Below are 19,317 nucleotides of genomic sequence, written 5' to 3'. Positions count from 1 at the left end.
ACAGTTCCATCAGCTTCAAACATATCTCTAATTCGAGTAATGGTAACTCGTGTAGGTGGTTCTTTTTTAAACTCCTTCTTAAATTGTCTTTGCACTTCTACTACATTTTCATACTTCCAATAGCATTTTAGAATAAATTTCTTTTCTTCAAATTCAAGTCTGTCTGCCATCACTCGGTTCAATCGGTTCAGTTTGTAAAGAAAGAAGAAATAACTTAGTTATCAGCTGCTAAAATGCGTATACATTTTTTGGGGGGCACCCTGTATATATATATATACTTGATCTATAACTTGATACTCTTGATATATCTTGATATAATCTTGATATAATAACTTGATATATCTAACTTGAATGAAGTATAGAATGGTTTGTATTTATATATTGAGCCGAAGATATAGTCGCCTAGGACCAAAACATCGGGCATTAAATTGGAAATACATTAGGAAATTGTATGAAATATGAAAAGACATAGGTATCTCTTTAAAAAGGTATAAGCGGTACATATTGTATAATAAACTGCAAATTCCACATCAAAATGCCAACATTTAATAGAATAATACTTACAATATGCAGATGGAGGCAATTTGCAAAAGTGTATAAATAATATCATCTAAAAATATCATTTAAAGCAATACCTAAAGAGTGGAGGGGATTATTGTGAAACATCAACATCGCATGCAACCGAGACTACAGGTAATTTACTTTTTCAATCTCCGCAACCCTTTTATTGAAGGCAAGTATTCATTTAGCGAAGTAACTACTGAAAGATGAAACTGCAGAATACAGAAAGAGCACTTTTACGAAATTAAATTTTCAATCATCGGTTTTGTAGATAACTTTATTTCCGTGAAAAGGGAATATAAGTTCGTGATCATAAAATAAAGCCGCTGTTGCGAAATAAAGACCTTCCGAAGGATTGAAAGGTATTCTCTCAAGGATACAAATGAATTAATAAAAATACTATCCGAATCCTCCGCATTTGATTAATTAATACTGGCGATGGCACAACCTGTTTCTAAAAAGGAAGAAAGAATACATTATAGAAACATTTTGATTAATTCTTTTAGATAAAATGCAATTATGTAATATTTTAATATGTTTATTGGATTTCTGCTGTCTTTGCTGCTGAAATGCATGTAAAAAGAAATTGAAATGTGGCAGTGACAAAAATTTCAAATAATTTAAATGCAAAAATTGTTTTATTTGATTTTAACATAAAATAATTAAATTGCATTATCTTAATGGATAGAATATACATTGAACTGACAATTGAATGTAATATATAATAATTCACTGAACATAAGATCTATAAATAATGTGTTATATAGTAATTATATGAATATTAATATACATTGATCTATAAATAATGTGTTATATTAATTCATAATGAAAATCTTTTTCGTTTTATAACAAAAATGAAGAATTTTGCTGAATTTTATTTAAGAGTTAATTTTTCTTTCAATTAAAAATGTAAAATAGGATACAAGTTCCTATGCAAAAAGGCTAACTGAGAAATTAAAAATACATTTCTAAAATGAATTTTGCTGAGTATCTAATTTGAGTATGATACTGATAATCATATTTTTATCGACCTCCCAACAATTTAAAAATTATATCTTAAAATTATTTCATATATGAAATATGGAAAATTAAAATATTTTTTACAATATTTACAGCTATTTTTATAATAATAATCCATTAATTATGAATATTCCTGCATTTTTCATTGCTATCCGGTTTATTTTTTTCAGGTTTCTTATTTTGTTTTACTATTTTTAATTGGACTCTTTTTGTTGCAAAAATGTGTTCCTTCTGCATTTATGACATCTTTAAATTTTTTAAGAGTATATTGTATATACTCTAAACAATACAATTATATATTGTAACATTCACTGTTTCCCAGTACTGATAAGACATTTACAACCAGCTGTGTCGTCTTCGAGATAGCCAGATGGTGGATCTTTTCACCTGGGTGGTCTCGCATCTGTTCATTAGCGACCACAATGACAGACCACATATGGAGTTCCTCTTCCCATAGGTATTGATAGTACCTTCAAAGAGAAAGGGGTGTCCAAACTTCTGGATGCTAGATGTTTCTCTTTGTGAAAGGACCTTCTCACGACCCACTGGCGCCGCTTAGAGAGCCTATTACTGAACCCCGATAGGCCGAAGGAGAACTCAAATGACCAATGTAAATGAAGAAGTAGAGATTGTCGCCGAAATAAAGCGTGGAGATTTTTTTTTAGAGGGAGAGAAAAAACGAATTGCAGAGGACCTTTGGACTACGCCCAAGAGTACGGAGTCTGAGAAACTACAAATGGAGTTGTCGTGTTGACATGATGGAGAACTGAGTTCCAAGTAAAACCTTCGAATTTGACTGTTGTATCTCCTACTACAGGTGTAAATAAATATTTATTTAACCAAGATTAGAAGAAGTTGTTCTTCGTATATATAGGGCTGTAAAATAAAGAATTGTCTGGAAATTCTGCTTCGTTATTTGATCAGTCTAGATCAGGACATTACAATATACTCTTAATAAAAATTGTTACACAATCTTATACAATATTTTATGACATTAATCAATATATGCAATATGGTATAATATTGTGGAATATTGATAAACAAGATATGATATCGCACAATATTGTACAGACTGTGCTACCTGGGGATAACACAAAATATCTTGGAAAGATAGAACTATTCATTTTAGTTACGTAATGACATTTTAACAATTTATTCAAATATATAGCTTAATTATAATATGAAGACAAATTTCAAATAAAGAAAAGGGCATACAAATAACACAAAAATAATCATGAGGCTAAATCATCACTGTCTTTTTCATCACTCCACTGGTTTTTATCTATAATGTTGTAGCAGAAGTTTAAAGGAGATTCTATATCAATACATGTATGAAAGATGTATGAGGTTCTATGCATCTATTACATACTCTCTAAAAATGGTAACATCCCACGTCATCTCATGGAATTGTAGACTTTAGGTCAATAAATACCTTGGATGGTATTGGTGAACAACATTTAAGAAGTATCGGTCTTTGGCATGAAATCCAGCATTTATACCAAATCTAACAAGTGTCCTTTGTTTATTTTTTAAAGAATAATCGCTGACATGGGGTTAATAGACAAATACTAAAAAGCTGAATACATATATCGACTGCCCTTTTTCCGTCTAATTGAAACCAAAAGTTGGAGTAAACAAAACTACAATTGCAGTCCTAAAGTCACATACGAAATTTCATTTATTTAAGTTATTGCATTTTTTAGTTATTCTGATGCAGATCAGCATTTTAGATGGTTAACATATTTTCTAAATTTTATCTATCTAGCTCTTTACATTAGTAATTATTGTGTTTACTTATGATCAGATAATCGGATAGACAAGCTTTCTCTAATTGGATTTTTTTTCACAATTTTATAGAAATCTCTATAAATTTGGTATTATACAGTCCATACAATGATCTTCATCCAATTAGTTCAAAGCTTGTTCACAAACAGACAGAGCAACAATCATAATTTCAAAACCGTGTTTTTAAGATTCAGAGAGAACTGAAACGTTGATTTTCGCCAAAATTTGCAAATCGAATTATTATATTACTATAATAGGAGAAATTGAAAACAGGTAGCATTTCAGAAATTTTCTACTAATTGGCATTAATAAAAATCATTTTTGAAACGTTTCCTAAAAACATATTTTGTATTTGATTTATAATCGGGAACAAGACTGCAGATCGGATTTTCAAACAATTAAGCAAGTAAGATTACTAAAAATACTAGACTATTAAAAATGCTAAAATATTTTTAAGGAATTTCTCCACCTACATAAGTTATCCTTTCCAGAAAGGAAAGTTGTTAGCTAATTAAATTTTTTCATACAAATAATTCAAACAATATCATCAAACATGTAAAGCAGCAATAAAGAGATGTAATCAATGTAGAATCTTTTTAATTAAGTTATAGTAACAACTTTAACTTAGGATTGATTATTATGACGTAATAAACTTATTCCGATTCCTGATGTAGTAAATGACGACTTTTATATGCCATTGTTTCGCGATATATAATAGAAAAAAAATGTCTAAAGTCTTTTTTATTGATTCTTATATGACTTAATATATTTTATGTTTGTAAAGATAAAAATTTTTAACAGACCTTTGGGCATTTCTTATGCTTTTCTGTTGTTGAAATTTTGATACGGGGAAGTAATCGACGGCAGTATACTATTTAATATTTTCAAATCTGAATTATTGATTAATCAACAGGAAAGTCTTGATTCCATGCTAGTGAATTCATTTGACACTGAATATTAAAAATAATTGATGCTGTTCTTGCAATTTGACTTTTAAATATTTTTTATAGTTAACATTCCACTTATTCATTCGTATCATAATTCCTCAAGGGCGGCGGTGACCTGCTGGTAAGGTCTCGGCTTAAGAACCGGAAGGGTTTCAGGTTCAATACTCGATTCCACAGAAGAACCGTTGTGTAAGCGGGTCTGGTGTACGTTTTATAAACCAGGCCCAAAGGTCCTCCCGCTGGTGTGGTGTGTAAGTTTGGAGAGGAGGGTACCTGCTCAGGTCGCATGCTCGCAATCTGATGGTGGTTCAAAATGGCGAAGACCGTCCCAAAACAGCCCCAGTGTTGCTCTAAAATGGTTTGTAGATATTAATTAAATTAAACATATTTCATCGAAAAACATGTGTATTATTATTATAAACCGATGAAAAAAACATTAGCATCTCTGATTACAGTTTGCATTTTAAAAATAAATAAAAATTGTAGCTCAAATTTTTCAATCCAATTCTCACGTAACCAAAATTGCTACTGATCCGAGAAATACCAACTAACCAGTTGGCTAACTTTCATCAAATCTTGTCCACGCCACTACTTGGAAGGATCGATTCAGTCTTGGTTTAATTCAATTCATAATTGCGAATTCAAATATTAAAAGATAAGTGCGATAGTGAGAAAAGCGACTTGGCCAAGCGTAGAGGAATGACTTCAGCTGAGCAATCGAACCGCATCATTTGAAATAACAGAGATAAGTCAGATAATTGAATATGCAAATATATTATACCCGACTCGAAAGCCGTGGCTTAAGCGGTTTGTTGATTAAATCTAATTTTAAAGTGAGAAATCAACAGAGATTAATATATTGAAATTAATTCTCGGGAAAATGCATCCGGCTGTTGCCTTTGCCTATGTCCGAGAGCTATTCAATCGTTTTCCTTAAAATGAAATATTTCCTTTTAATGTCTACAATACAAAAAAAAAATTGTATTGTTATTTGATAAATGTTGGTTAGCAAAATATATAATTCATTAACCAATGGAGAGATTATTTAATAAATTATAATTTATTTCTTAAAAGACGCATTAGGAAAAAATTTTGGGAAACAATTATTTTTAATTAAAATAGAGATAGAGTATGTTAATGACAAATGTGGATAAAACTTTTTAATATTTACTATGAAACACCCTTAATGTAATTTGTTTACGATGTTGTAGTTAAAAGTAGCGAATAAACAGTAACAAGTAATTCTGTCAATAGTTCCCTATCACTCTCGTAATTTTTATATGAGTGGTAAAATCATACGAAAATAATGCAGCAGTTAAATAATATCATAAATCATATGAAAAGATGGATTTTAAAATTATGTTATAATATTTGCAACAGATTTATAAATTCTTTCAGATACAATTTGTAAGTGTGAACTTACAGTCGTAAAAGTTTGGCTATAATACATAGAAATTCGTTTAAAATAAACAAATTGTCTATTACAAGAATGCGAAAATTAAAACATAAAAAAATTGGAAAACAGCAAAATATATTCTAGAAATTATTCGAAGCGAGAGATTATTAATTAAAAGAATGAAACCAAACGACAAATTAGTAAATGGCATCACGAGAGTGGTAAAATCATACGAAAATAATGCAGCAGTTAAATAATATCATAAATCATATGAAAAGATGGATTTTAAAATTATGTTATAATATTTGCAACACATTTATAAATTCTTTCAGATACAATTTGTAAGTGTGAACTTACAGTCGTAAAAGTTTGGCTATAATACATAGAAATTCGTTTAAAATAAACAAATTGTCTATTACAAGAATGCGAAAATTAAAACATAAAAAAATTGGAAAACAGCAAAATATATTCTAGAAATTATTCGAAGCGAGAGATTATTAATTAAAAGAATGAAACCAAACGACAAATTAGTAAATGGCGTCACGAGAGTGGTAAAATCATACGAAAATAATGCAGCAGTTAAATAATATCATAAATCATATGAAAAGATGGATTTTAAAATTATGTTATAATATTTGCAACACATTTATAAATTCTTTGAGATACAATTTGTAAGTGTCAACTTACAGTCGTAAAATTTTGGCTATAATGCATAGAAATTCGTTAAAAAAAATAAACAAATTGTCTATTACAAGAATGCGAAAATTAAAAAATAAAAAATTGGAAAACAGCAAAATATATTCTTGAAATTCTTTGAAGCGAGAGATTATTAATTAAAGGAATGAAACCAAACTACAAATTAGTCCCGCCATCTAAAAATGGCGTCACGAGAGTGGTAAAATCATACGAAAATGCAACAGTTGAAAAAAAAATCATAAAATCATATGAAGTCAATTGATTTTAAAGTTACATTTTAATATTTATAACATATTTATAGATTCTTTGAGATACCATTTGTAAGAGGGCACTTAAAGTTTTAAATGTTTGACTATAGTGTATACTAAAAATCATTAAAGAATAAAGATAAATTGCGTATTACAAGATTGCAATAATTAAAACATAAAGAAGTTAGAAAACACCAAACGATATACCAACAACTCATTATGGTGCAATATTTTATTAATTTAAAGTAAAAAACCAAACGAGAAATTAATTCCGCCATCTTAAGGTGACGTCATTTCATAAAAATGCCGAACACGTACAATTCAGACAAAATAATTTACTTCTTACATTTTTCTACGCATATTGTCATTGTGTCCATTCAATCTAATGCAACATATATCGAAGACAATTTCATAAAGTTTAATTTTTATTAATTCAAAATTGTAATTTATTCTCCAAATAACCCTCGGATTACTTCGAAATGGAAATTTATTAATCGTACGTTTAAATATTATACTTCAAGACCCCTGAAAAAAGATTCGACATCTAAAAAGTTAAATACACAGTAATAAATGGTACAAACTTTTGTATAATTAAAAATAAAATTGTTTTTTGTCATTTTGCTACGAAGAACAGAACGCACATGTACTGGATTCTGAAATGAAAATCTGATCACCCATAATGCTTACAATTTTGTCTAAGGTCCACACTTTTATGCAGGGGGGGGGGGAAGAGTGTAAACACTTTTTAGAGAGTATGCGAGAAAATTTCTGGGAGACCATTTTCCACTGGTTATTATTTACAGTAAATTGCGTTTTTGTGTTAATTCTGGTTCGCAATATTTTTTTATATATGTTTGTTATCTTTGAGTATTCTTTCTACTTTTTCTTTGCTATTAAGAGCTTGCAGTACTTTTATCTGTTACAATTCAACAGTTATTTTAGTTGGAATATTTGGTTAAATAAAACACACATTCTAAAAGTCCATAATTAATCCTTGACATTAGAATTAAGAAATTAATGTAATGTTCACAATTAATTAATGTCGAAAATTCGGGCAGTCCATTTAAAGCTGCATTGCACGACGAAATTGATATAGTAGAACCACGAACATTAAATTTATAGATTAGATTATATACTTATAAATATCTCAAGCAATTGTTTAACCAATCATTTATCCATCATTTCACTAAAATATAACTTTATCGAATTCATTTGCGATAAACCTTAATCCCGAAGTCATTATAAAGTGATTAAAATAATTTATGAAACGAACACCAAGACCACAATGCATTGCTCCGTAATGACGATTAAAGATAGTCTTAAATTAGGCTTAATTGAAATGCTTTCGAGAATTCTAGAATTCTAAAGCAGTTAAGTTTTCACGTCATTCCATAAATGTCTTAATTGCGAATAATTGTGGTAAATTTATGTCTTGAGAGACCTTACATCTGGAGTTTGCTACGTGGTTACATGCAAATTAAATTTCTCTGCTCTCAAGTGGAAATTAAAACCAAAGCTCCGGGTTTTAATTTCCGGTTTGATGTGAATCATTGTTCTACTCGGAAGTTGCACGAATCGCGAACATACATTTAGTTTGGATAGTTGTCAATAGATGGCAGTCGTGAATGTGTTCGTACAGGTGATTCGGAATAAAGTCAATAATTACGAGTCAGAGGTAAGAACCATTCTAATGAAAGAATCTGAACTTGCAAATGTTCCAAATTTTACTTTCTTTTTCTGACAGAAATTAAAATAATTTTCTTTTATTTATTTTGTTTCTGGTTACATTCTGTAGTTTAAAAATGATGTTAATATTAATTATACTAGAATATATAAACATCCGAATATATAATTTTAAAATTCAGTAGGTGAAATAATTTATTTTACCTTTATTTTTTTTATTATTAAGTCATTTTAGTTTTTAAAATCGTTTGAAGACATTACGTCATTGCAATCATCATGCAATTAATTTATCGTTACACTGTTGAAATTTCTTTGCAAATTTAGAGTATTTATTGCATAGCTAGTTGGGTCTATTTGTTGATTTTAAATTATGAAAGATGTGCAGGGGATTATACAGCATCAAAGACTGTTGTACTTGTTTAAAGAAATTAAAATTAATTGCGAAATGTATGTGTGATGCACCCAAACTTCTTTAAATAATATCATATGTTTACATATCACAGCATCGGTTCTAAATTTACGTCACATATTTTCTTTTAGGAAAAATTTTTTTAATTTCTTTCTATTCAGAAGCCATTACTCTATAGGCAAAAATGATCTTCAGTAAGTTTACTGCGACGGGGAACACTAGTATAATTTCGTAGCAATATGTTATTAAGTTATTAAGGAAAATAATTACATGTTTATTAACTTTTTATTAATAATCATTAAAATTTTAAATGCTGTTCTTAGTGAATATTTTCTATCCAAATAATAGCACATATATATTTCTTGGGTAGAAAATATTCACTAATTTGGGGTAGTTTGTTGTATGTATTTATTATTGTTGTTGTTTCTGCTGCTGCTGCTGCAGTTTGTTGCTGTGGTTACAGTGAAAGAAAACGAGATTCTATTTAGGTTAGTTATCTTTAATGGATTTTGACTATAGCAAAATGATTTCAGTGTTTTAACTACTTTTCAAATATTATCGATCTAATTTGTTAAGACACTTGAGGATTCCTGGAAACATACACACTGAGAAGTACAAAAAACACAATTTCAAAAGTGTTTTAATATCTCATAGAGGGCTTATACCCACTGAAATCCAAAACTTATATTATACCATACCTTCTATATTTTCCTCAAGTCACTCGCATATTTTTAGCAGTCAGGAAATCAAATAAAAGCATATACAGAATTACTCAAGAAATAGATATATAGTAAAAATAACCATTTCATAAACAATTCGTTATCGTATATAGTTGAAAGAATATAGTTAAACTCAAAATTTTAAAATCTTACTAATCGATGAAGGTGTTTTCGTATTTTAAAAATAAGTTTTAGAAACTTAAAACATCTCTAAAAATATTTTTTAATCAGATTTTTTGCATATTTTAAATTTATTTCCTCGATATTATTTTCTGGTTTTAATAAGAATATTTTATCAGAAAACTATATATAGCATTCTTTATATTAAATGTTATTTTGTAATACAAAAACGCTTTTTTTTTCTTTCATGGTAAAAAGAATTTAAAAAAAATAGTATTCGCTTCATATTTTATTCAACGAAGTAATTTAAAATTTACATCTTCATTCTGAGAATTCATCAAATTTTTTTTTTCTAAATAAGATGTGATACCGCTTCAACTACAAACGATTCAACAAACATTCAACAGCAAACGATTTTTTATTCTAAGCGAATCTTATTTTTAGAATTTGTGTTCCGACTTTTGGTTTCGTAAATACTGCTCACAGACATTTCTTTTTGCTGACTAAAAAATAGCTGAGGTGACAGGACTGATAGAATTCGTAAAAAGTTCGTATTCTAAAATTGAAAGTATTGGAAATAATATTTTCTGTGGATATGACGATCGACGAGAGTTTTGAAAGAATGCTGCTTGCTGAGTGAGGAAAACTAATGTGATATTTTGAATGTATTCGAAAAGATTCCATGCTTAGAGCAGAGGGAATGTGATTTTTTCAAAAGTATTTTCGAAACTTTCTTTTATTTTTATTTTCGCCTAGAAGATGTGAATAGATAGGCTGACAAATACCATATTTCAGATTAGTTCATCAAAAAGTAAAGAAAGCTAGAAGTATTCTTTTTTTTTTCATTTTGGCAAATTGCACATCTGGAATAAAAAAAAATATAATACCCGTAATGGTGGCATAAGACAAAAAAATTCAGTTTATTAACTAAAATTTATTGCAATGCTATCAATTAAACGTATCTCGATTTTATTGTTCTAATACCAACATTTTCCTCGATCATAAAAAACATTTCTGTGCCACCTTCAGAGTCCGATGTATAATTTTCTTTTATCAAATTAATAGACTCACCACGGAGACACAATTTCAAAATGAAAGTCACATAGTGCCATATCAGGTGAATACGTATATTTGTAGAGTCTTATTTGAAGATTTTTTGTCAAGAATTCAAGAATAATAATGTCATTGTGAAAAGATGCATTCCAATTTTGCAAAACTCATTGAGTTATTTTCCACAGTTTTTATTGTTTTCGGTGTTTTTCGAATAGGAATTTGCTCAGCAATGATTCTAAATACGAAATGATGATCACTGATTTATCTATGACAGATTGAGATATTTTATTCCATCCAAACAGTTTTGTTTTTTACAAGCTAATGTCTTTAAAGGCTTTTCGTAACCAATTAAGTATTTTAGTCTCAAAAGTTGCTTTGCGCTAACAAATTTTAACGCTTATTCTTTACTCAAATAATTTTCTATTTTGGAAAAATTGACAAAATTAAAATTTATATCTAATTAAGAACAAATTTATTTTCAGACGGTAAAATGAAGTAAATTCCAGACTACTGACTGATTTTAATAGAAATTTTAGATCTATAATATATATCGCTTGATAAAAATTTGCAGACGATATATATTAGAAATGTATTTTAATTGAAGCATTCCAAAAACTTTTTGATCACAAAATTATCCAAGCAATTTGTATGCTTGCTTTCATTTGTTTGTTTTCCAATATGCATTTAAAGCGGCAGATTTTGAATGTATTTTGGCAATGTGGTAGTTTCTACACGAATGTTTTTTGGTCAAAACTACATTTAGATTGCAAATTTAATTTTTAACATGGAAATGTAATTTCTAAATTGGAAATAGAAAAAAAAATTATAAAAAATATGTTGTGATTGAAATTGAAAATAAAATTTAGGTCATGTTTAAAGCGTGCTGTCACATATTGCCATTTTAGATATGTAGGTGATTAGAAACGCATAGACCCATCATTAATAAAATCAGTTCACTGATACAATCAGTCAGTTTTGTGCTCTTCAAACTTCTTCATAGAAGTTACAATAAAGTTGTAAAGTTGTAAAAAATGCATTGCAAAGACATCGGTTTTGCTACTACAAATCTTTCCAGTTTTCTAGAAATCGATATTAAAGGGAATGAAACATAGTATTTCCTATACGATTCAAAGACAAAGTAGAAAAATGAGAAAAAAAATTCCTCCCCTTCTCCAAAGGGCTGCGGTGGCCTGGTGGTAAGGTCTTGACTTTGGTACCGGAGAGTTTCAGGTTCATGACCCGTTTCCACCTAAGAACCATCGTTTAAGCGGCTTTGGTGCACGTTAAATGCGTCGTGGCCAAACGTCCTCTCCCTGATGTGGTGTGGAAGTTTGAAGAGGGGGTGTCAGGCCAGATGTCATCTGACCGAAGTTCTGAACAATGAGGTCTGTCCAAAATTAGCCCTGTTGAGGCTTTGAAACGGGACATTGATATATTTAAACTAAAGTAAACTAAACCACCTCGAAAAAAGTTTCATCCTAAATAAAAAGAATTTCTATTACATTTTTTTCAACATTAGGGTTTTCTACAGTATTCCAAAGAACTAATTCTTGATGGACGAGCAATTACAGCATACATTCAATACATTATTTGAATGCCGTATCTGAAACCTTACATTGATAGAATTCATCGGATAAGTTCATAATGTGGGGATAAAAGCAATTGGTGTTTATTGCATGATAATGTATTCACATAGAATTCACTTATTATTCGGCAGTACTGAGGAAAAAAAGTATCGTTTTTGTTTACAGTATTTGCCTGGTTTATCCCCTGCGACTTTTCTTATTCCTAATAATTAAAATGAAATTAAAAAAGTCTTTTTTTTATGTTAATTTAAGCAAGCACGCCGATTTGAAACTTGCTTTGGAAGCCATTCCAAAAATCGAACAGAAGCAGTCATTGTAATAATTATTAAATTGTTCTGACGAGGGTAATGAAACTGGAGAATTTTATTTTGATTTTTTTTTTAAAGGAAAGAATAATTTCTTATTTCTAATTTATTTTACAGACTCAGTCTTAAAATTTGTCTGACATCTCTGCAATCTAGTCAAATATAGTAAATTTTATATAAGGAAAAATTTATTGTTTTTTTTTAATTATCGGTGCATTTAAACTAATCTGAAAAACAATTTTCATTATTATTTATTTATTATGATATAAACATATGAACTTATCGAATATCATTAAAGTATGGCCAATAGTTACGAAAATATCCACCCCAAATTTATTTAATTTTCAATACTAATATATGTTTATTCGATGCTGACAATCAAAGTGCTTTGCTTTTTTTTTTCTCAATCAAAATCCTAATTTTAAATTGGCTTTTAACGTATTCATTTATTTTGATGTGTATGTATTCATTTTAAGTTTCTGTTTGTTACTCACAGATAACAGTTCTTGTAAATATATGGCTTGATTATTTTCTTCATCGTGTGTACTTTCTAATTTATATTTCAAATATTCGATTAACGGATTTTAAATTTAATGGAGTCATATTACATAACTGACACTCAAAACAGACACTACTCTTTTTTTCTGCAAAAAGATACGAACATTTTAAGTAAACTTATTTTTATATATGAGCAGTTTGCCAAATATTAGCATAAATAAATAAATAAAATGCTTTAATAAGTTTCAACTATTCTAAAAGAATACTGCCAAACAATAATATAGCTTTAAAAGTTATTGAAAAAATGAACTGCTGTCTAAAAAGTCCTGCATTTCCAAAGATTGTTTTTTGTAACCGCAAACTGACTGTTCTAAATTGAATTTTCATTTACTAAATATCTGTCTGAATTGTATGTCTGAGATTTTGTTCGAAATAACTGTTTTCAAGAATACAAAGAAGCTTATTTTCCAGCTCCACGAAACTAAAAGAAAAAAAAATTACAATTTTTGTGACGTTATTTTTTTACTGAAAAACCATATTAAGCATTGAAAGAATAAAAACTGCGAGATTTAATATACAGTCAATTTAAATCAACGACGACTTCTTTTTCTTAAAAAGAAAATGTGAAGTCTGTCCTGAATGACTAATGAAATGTCTGAGTAATATTCCGGAGAATAGGAATCCCAGGAGATTAACTTGCTACTTATATTATCAGAAGAAAATGTTCCGGAAAGTAGACAACAACATTTGGCATAATTTGTTTGCAATAAAAGAACGTTGGAATTGGAAGACATTCTTGGAAAATCACTGGAATATTTCATTAATTCTTAATTAAGTTAAGATTTTCAGAGAATATCTTTAAGAAACAAACCGATTGTTGAAAAAAATGTTATTTTATTAACATACTCATGTTCTTATGACTCAGAAAGGAATATTACAAAAACAGAACCTTTTCAAAAGATTCGAGGAAATACTTCTATATTTTGTTTGAAATAAGTACTCTAGTAAACAGAATTATATTTAACTCAAAGAAAATTCCATTGTTAATAAAAATTATAAATGTTATCTGAATATTTTTCTGTCTTTTATTTCTGTCTTTTGGTTTACTATTTTCGTAAGCAACCAAATGGAAAGAACTGAAATGTGGTATATTTTTTGAAAGATATTACATGCTATCCGTCTTTGACGACCGGCTGCTCCGCCGGGAGTAGAGGTTGAAAGAAAGTGAGTCGAATATTGTGTAGGTCATTTCGTCTTAATATCTTCCTCTACGGAGTGCTTTTATACTTCCAATTTTGATAGTCATTTAACTCTACCTATTCTAGATGCCTTGACTACTTCTCAACCCCTGAAGCTTTAAATCTACTAATCGAAAGCTACTAATAAGAAATCCTTTTTTTAGTAGAAATAGATACCAGTAAAAGGAAAAATTGCTACCATACTTTATTTGACTGTTAAAGCATTATTGACTGATGAAGTATTGACTGATAAAGTAAAGATTATATAAAGTATTAAAGTGAAGTATTTAATCAACATACTTTGTTTTCCATACATGGTGGTTAATGGGTCCAAAATAACGATATTCCAATCTTCATATTTCCTATTCTTTTGGGTTTTTTGAATAGAATAAGTACAACGCTTTACGTTATTCAAGCCAACGGCTATATCATGCTGAAAGCACCGGTTCACGTCGGATCACCGCAGTTAAGCAGCATCGAGCACGGTAAGTAATTCGGAGGGTGACCACGTGGGAATGGTGCGAGCTGTTGGCATTTCATTTTAAAGCCGGCGTCCTGGCATAGAGGTAGCGCGTCTTCCCCGTGGTCTGGGAGTCCTAAGTTCGAATTCCGGTTTAGGCATGGTTGTTCTTCCGTTGTTCCATCTGTGAGATGTGTGAATGTGCCCTACTGTAACATGAGTGGCAATAGCGTGAGTAGCAAAGTCGTACTCTTGGCCCTAGGTGGCGCTACTATAAAAACAAGAGAAGCTCCCCCACCGGCTTAAAATCGCTACCTTCGTAACAGCGGGCTTGTCCATCGCGCCATAAGAAACAACAACATTATTTAAACTACAGGATGTCCCACAACGTATGCATGCTAATTTTTATGAATTCAAATAGAACACTTCAAGACGAGTATTTTGATGTATAACATGTGGAGTCCTCAAATATAACGTCATAATCTAATTAAGGTGTAAACCTTATGTTATGAAAGATTCAAGAAATGAGAACAAAACCAAATAAAAATAAATTTTTACTGAGAACTTTCAATACAATAGATTTTCGACATATCGGCCGTTCGAACAAATAAAATGGTGAAGTTTGGAATGGAATCTAAGTTCTCAATGGTTTTCTGCGAAACATCTGTTCCAATTTCCTTGACCTCGATTTCAGTTGCTGCTCTCAAGTCATCCAATATTGTGGGCTGTCTGAGATACACTGTGTCCTTCAAACGTCCTCATAAAAAAATCGCACGGATTAAGATCAGGGAGGAAGGTGGTCATTCTCTGCCATTATTTGTTTTGTAATAGAATCCAACTCAATCAGTCTATCGATAAAATATTTAGCTAAGAGATCGAAATTTCGTTGAGAGCGGTGAGGTCTAGCACTATGTTGCATAACCAACAATCTCTTATCTTGTCTATGCTATTCAAGAATGGGATGTCACTGTCATTCAAAAACTTTCACTTTCTGAACATCAGGTTTTGTTCTTGCGCGCATCTCACATTTCCGCTAGCACATTGTCCAACATCATGCCAATTTCCTTAAATCTTCCGTACGTTCTTTTTATTGTCGTGCCGTTTATGTTGTGGTGATTGCCGAATTTTTTCATCACATTGTGATATAATTGTAATTCATGATAAGTCAACACCATGAAAACACATTCAATCGAATATTTGCTTATTTCAGAACCACAACGAATGCGCACATTACGCAGAAATTTTTAGCGAGTAACGCGCAACTCATTCTCATCAAACCTGTTTTCTAGTCTTATATGACGCATTTGCATATTCACGTGCAAACACGCTTTTCCTCTCGTTGGCTGCCACGAATTTGCATAATCACCTGGGGAAGCTTCCAAGTAGGGCAATCGTCTTATGCATCGTAATTTGGAATACAAACTGTCTCGTCAAATAATATTTTCTACGTCTTGTATAGAATTTGACATTTCGCCGAATTCTCCACGTTTGAGTTTTGAACTAGACGGATGAAATTTGGTAAATGGTCTTTACACCGAATTCTTAGTTTTCTATCAAATTTTATACGAAATGCATTCTAAGAAGTCTGTCGGCGTCCGAATATAATTTAATAGGATGACTACAAAACAGAAAGTGCTATGTGGATAAAATTTGGTGTGACTATATGGAAAACAGTCATTTGGCACTAAAGTCTTATGTGTACTACAGATGATTTTCATAATTTATAATATCTCAAAGAATTAGTCAACAGAAATTTCACGGATTCATCTAAAAATCGGTTTTTATTTTTATTTTTATTTTCAATAGAAATTATATAATGTCAATGATAATACCTTATTTTTTTCGGTCTATAAATATATTTCATAAAATTACGAAGTTTAAATTTTATACAGTCTTTTGGTCTTAAGGATTCATATTCTGCAAAATATTCTGAACACTCCAACTTTTAAACAAATAAATCAACGTTTCTGTCTTCTTTTATCAAGTCTGGCCGATTTATGAAGTTTTGAATATTGCAGTTTTAAAAGAAGTGACATTTTCATAATCTCAGGCCAATCCAGTTTTGAGAAACCTTGGGCAGCGATTTGCGTATCTTTGATATGGTCGATAAAGTGGATTAAGATCTGTTGTTTTTATGGAATATATTAAAATTTTCATAAATCATTCAGTTTCAGCGATTGATTTAATTGTGACTTTCTTTTAAACATTTCTGCCTCAAGAATATTTCAATATGATTCACAGGACAGTAATACAAATTTGATGGCGGCGAGCAGCTATGTAAAAATTTACAATTTATATTTCGATAGAGCATTAATTGACTCAAGTTATATTAAATATATTGTATTCCTTTGACCATTCAGTTTATCATTTATCTATTGCTAACGATTTACAAAGATATTATATATATATATATGTAATATTTTGGTTTAAGTAGAATACAGGTTCGAATCAGTGATGAGACTTTGTAGTTTTAATTTCGTTTTATTCTCTCTAATATCCATCTCGGGAAAGCAATTTATTTACAAGACGCAGCGCAGCACAAAAGCAAAAGTAAGAAAGAAGCCAAAAAGGGAGGAACAAATGATCACTAATCTTATATAACATAGGATTTCCGGCCACGCACCAAAGGAATACATAGGATGACCTTTGACAAGGGAAAAAATATTAAATGAAGTATCACTTTTATTGGCACTGATGGCGCATTAATTTTACAAAGGGATTAATTAAACCGAAAGTGGAATTGGATCAAGAAATGAGAATATTTTAGTATGAAGTTACGATGGGCTAAATTAAGATAAAGTTTTGGAAATTAATTTGGATTAAATTAAGAATTTAATATTATAGAATATTGAAGCATGTTTGCTGTAAATAGAACTGATTTATTGAATTAATAGAAAATTTAGTTTTGCATTTATTTTTTCGAAAATATTGTAGTTCTCATTTCATTTCATATAGACATGTGCTGAAAATTACAATTTTCTATGAATAATTTCCGGTAATAGTTAATTATTTACTCATTTGAGCTTTTATGAATGGGGTGGCAACGCGTTGATAAGAGCTAATTTTTTCCCCATGCACGCGAAACGTGCGCGTGCAAGTAATTTTTTTTTTTTTTCATTCTTTTATTTGATTCAAATTATATTATTGAAAAAAATGGTTGAAATATATTTTTAAAAATTCATTAAGAACAGAAATTTAATTTATCGGTTAAAACTTTAGTATCATTGAAAATAACTTTGAATTTTAACCTGATGTAAAAATCATTTTTGTGTGATAGTATTTTCAGAAGTTATCGCTAAAAAACATCAAAAATTTAATTTCTCTTAGTTTTTAAATAATTAAAATTCTAATTCAAAAACATAGCCCCGAGGTGCACATTCCCAATCTCAAAAGTATGCATTTGCCAAATTTGGTAGCTGTAGGTCAAACAGTCTAGCCTCTAGAGCGCTAACACACACACACACACACACACACTAAGCTTTATCATAAGTATAGCTATAGATGGATAGATAATATCGATATTGTAAAATACCATAAAAGTTTTATTCTTACATTTATTTTTTTAGAAAATCACTTCACTGTTTATTTTATTTCATCAAATCACGTGCTGAAAATTACATTTTTTTTTTTTAGATTTAATTTGCAGTAGTAATTTATTTTTAATCTGAGCTTTTGTTAATGTGGCAGCAACACGTTAATAAAAGCTAATTTTTTGCCATGCTCGGGCAGATTAAATTTTATTTAAAATTTTTAGCGAAATAAATTTTTAAAAAATGATTTAATTATATTTTAAAAATTGAAACTAATCTGTAGGAAAAAACATTTATATCATTAGAAAGATAATTTTTTGGACTTCAATTTGATTTAAAAATTATTTTTGTGCAACGATATTTTCGGAAGTGGAAAGACGTCGAAATTTCGCTTAATTTTTAATTAAAATTATAATTTAAAAAGTCAAAAAATTCGCTCCGATGTGCACATTCCCAACCTCCAATTTGTAAATACCATATTTGGGGTCTATGTAAAACTTTCTGGCCTGGAGAGCGGCAACACACGCACGCACACAGAACTTTATTATAAGAATCGATTTCTGAAAAGGCTAGAACCCATCGCAAGCGCACAAGAAGTTATGTGATGTGGATGCGAATGAAGACTTGAAAGAAAGTGTCAAAACTGGTTTCCAAACTTCGTTCCGGTGATTTTTCACTTTAAAATGAGCAACAATCTGGCCTATTATCGATTTATAGTCATAACACAACACGTGAGATTGCAGAAAAGCTCGATGTATTGCACACACGTATTAAAAAGATACTAAAACGGCTTAACTGTGTCAATCCGTTGTTGGTTTACGGATCCCTTGTAAGCTTAATAAAATTCATTTGGTGCATCACAATAGCATCTGCGATTCGCTTTTGAAGCACAACGGACTTTGTCTATTTCCGAAACTACCAATTACTGAAAAAAAAAAATCGAGGTACTTACGAAAATCGTTTATGTTTATAACAAAGTAAACCAGAAAAGATCATGGACCGAAGATGAAGCAGCCAAGAGGGTAACAAAAGTTGAGATTCATCAAAAAGAGATTACAATCCC

General features: G+C 29.9%; 1 pseudogene; it reads left to right on the top strand.

The window, feature by feature from the left end:
• The first annotated feature begins 14,679 nt into the window (after window positions 1-14,679).
• On the top strand, window positions 14,680-14,798 carry LOC129976775 (5S ribosomal RNA; annotated as a pseudogene).
• The last annotated feature ends 4,519 nt before the right edge of the window (window positions 14,799-19,317 follow it).

Source organism: Argiope bruennichi, chromosome 7, assembly GCF_947563725.1.
Source record: "Argiope bruennichi chromosome 7, qqArgBrue1.1, whole genome shotgun sequence".
Classification (NCBI taxonomy): Eukaryota; Metazoa; Arthropoda; class Arachnida; order Araneae; family Araneidae; genus Argiope; species Argiope bruennichi.
The sequence above is the reverse complement of the archived record's forward strand: the minus strand, read 5'-3'. Positions and strand labels throughout refer to the sequence as shown.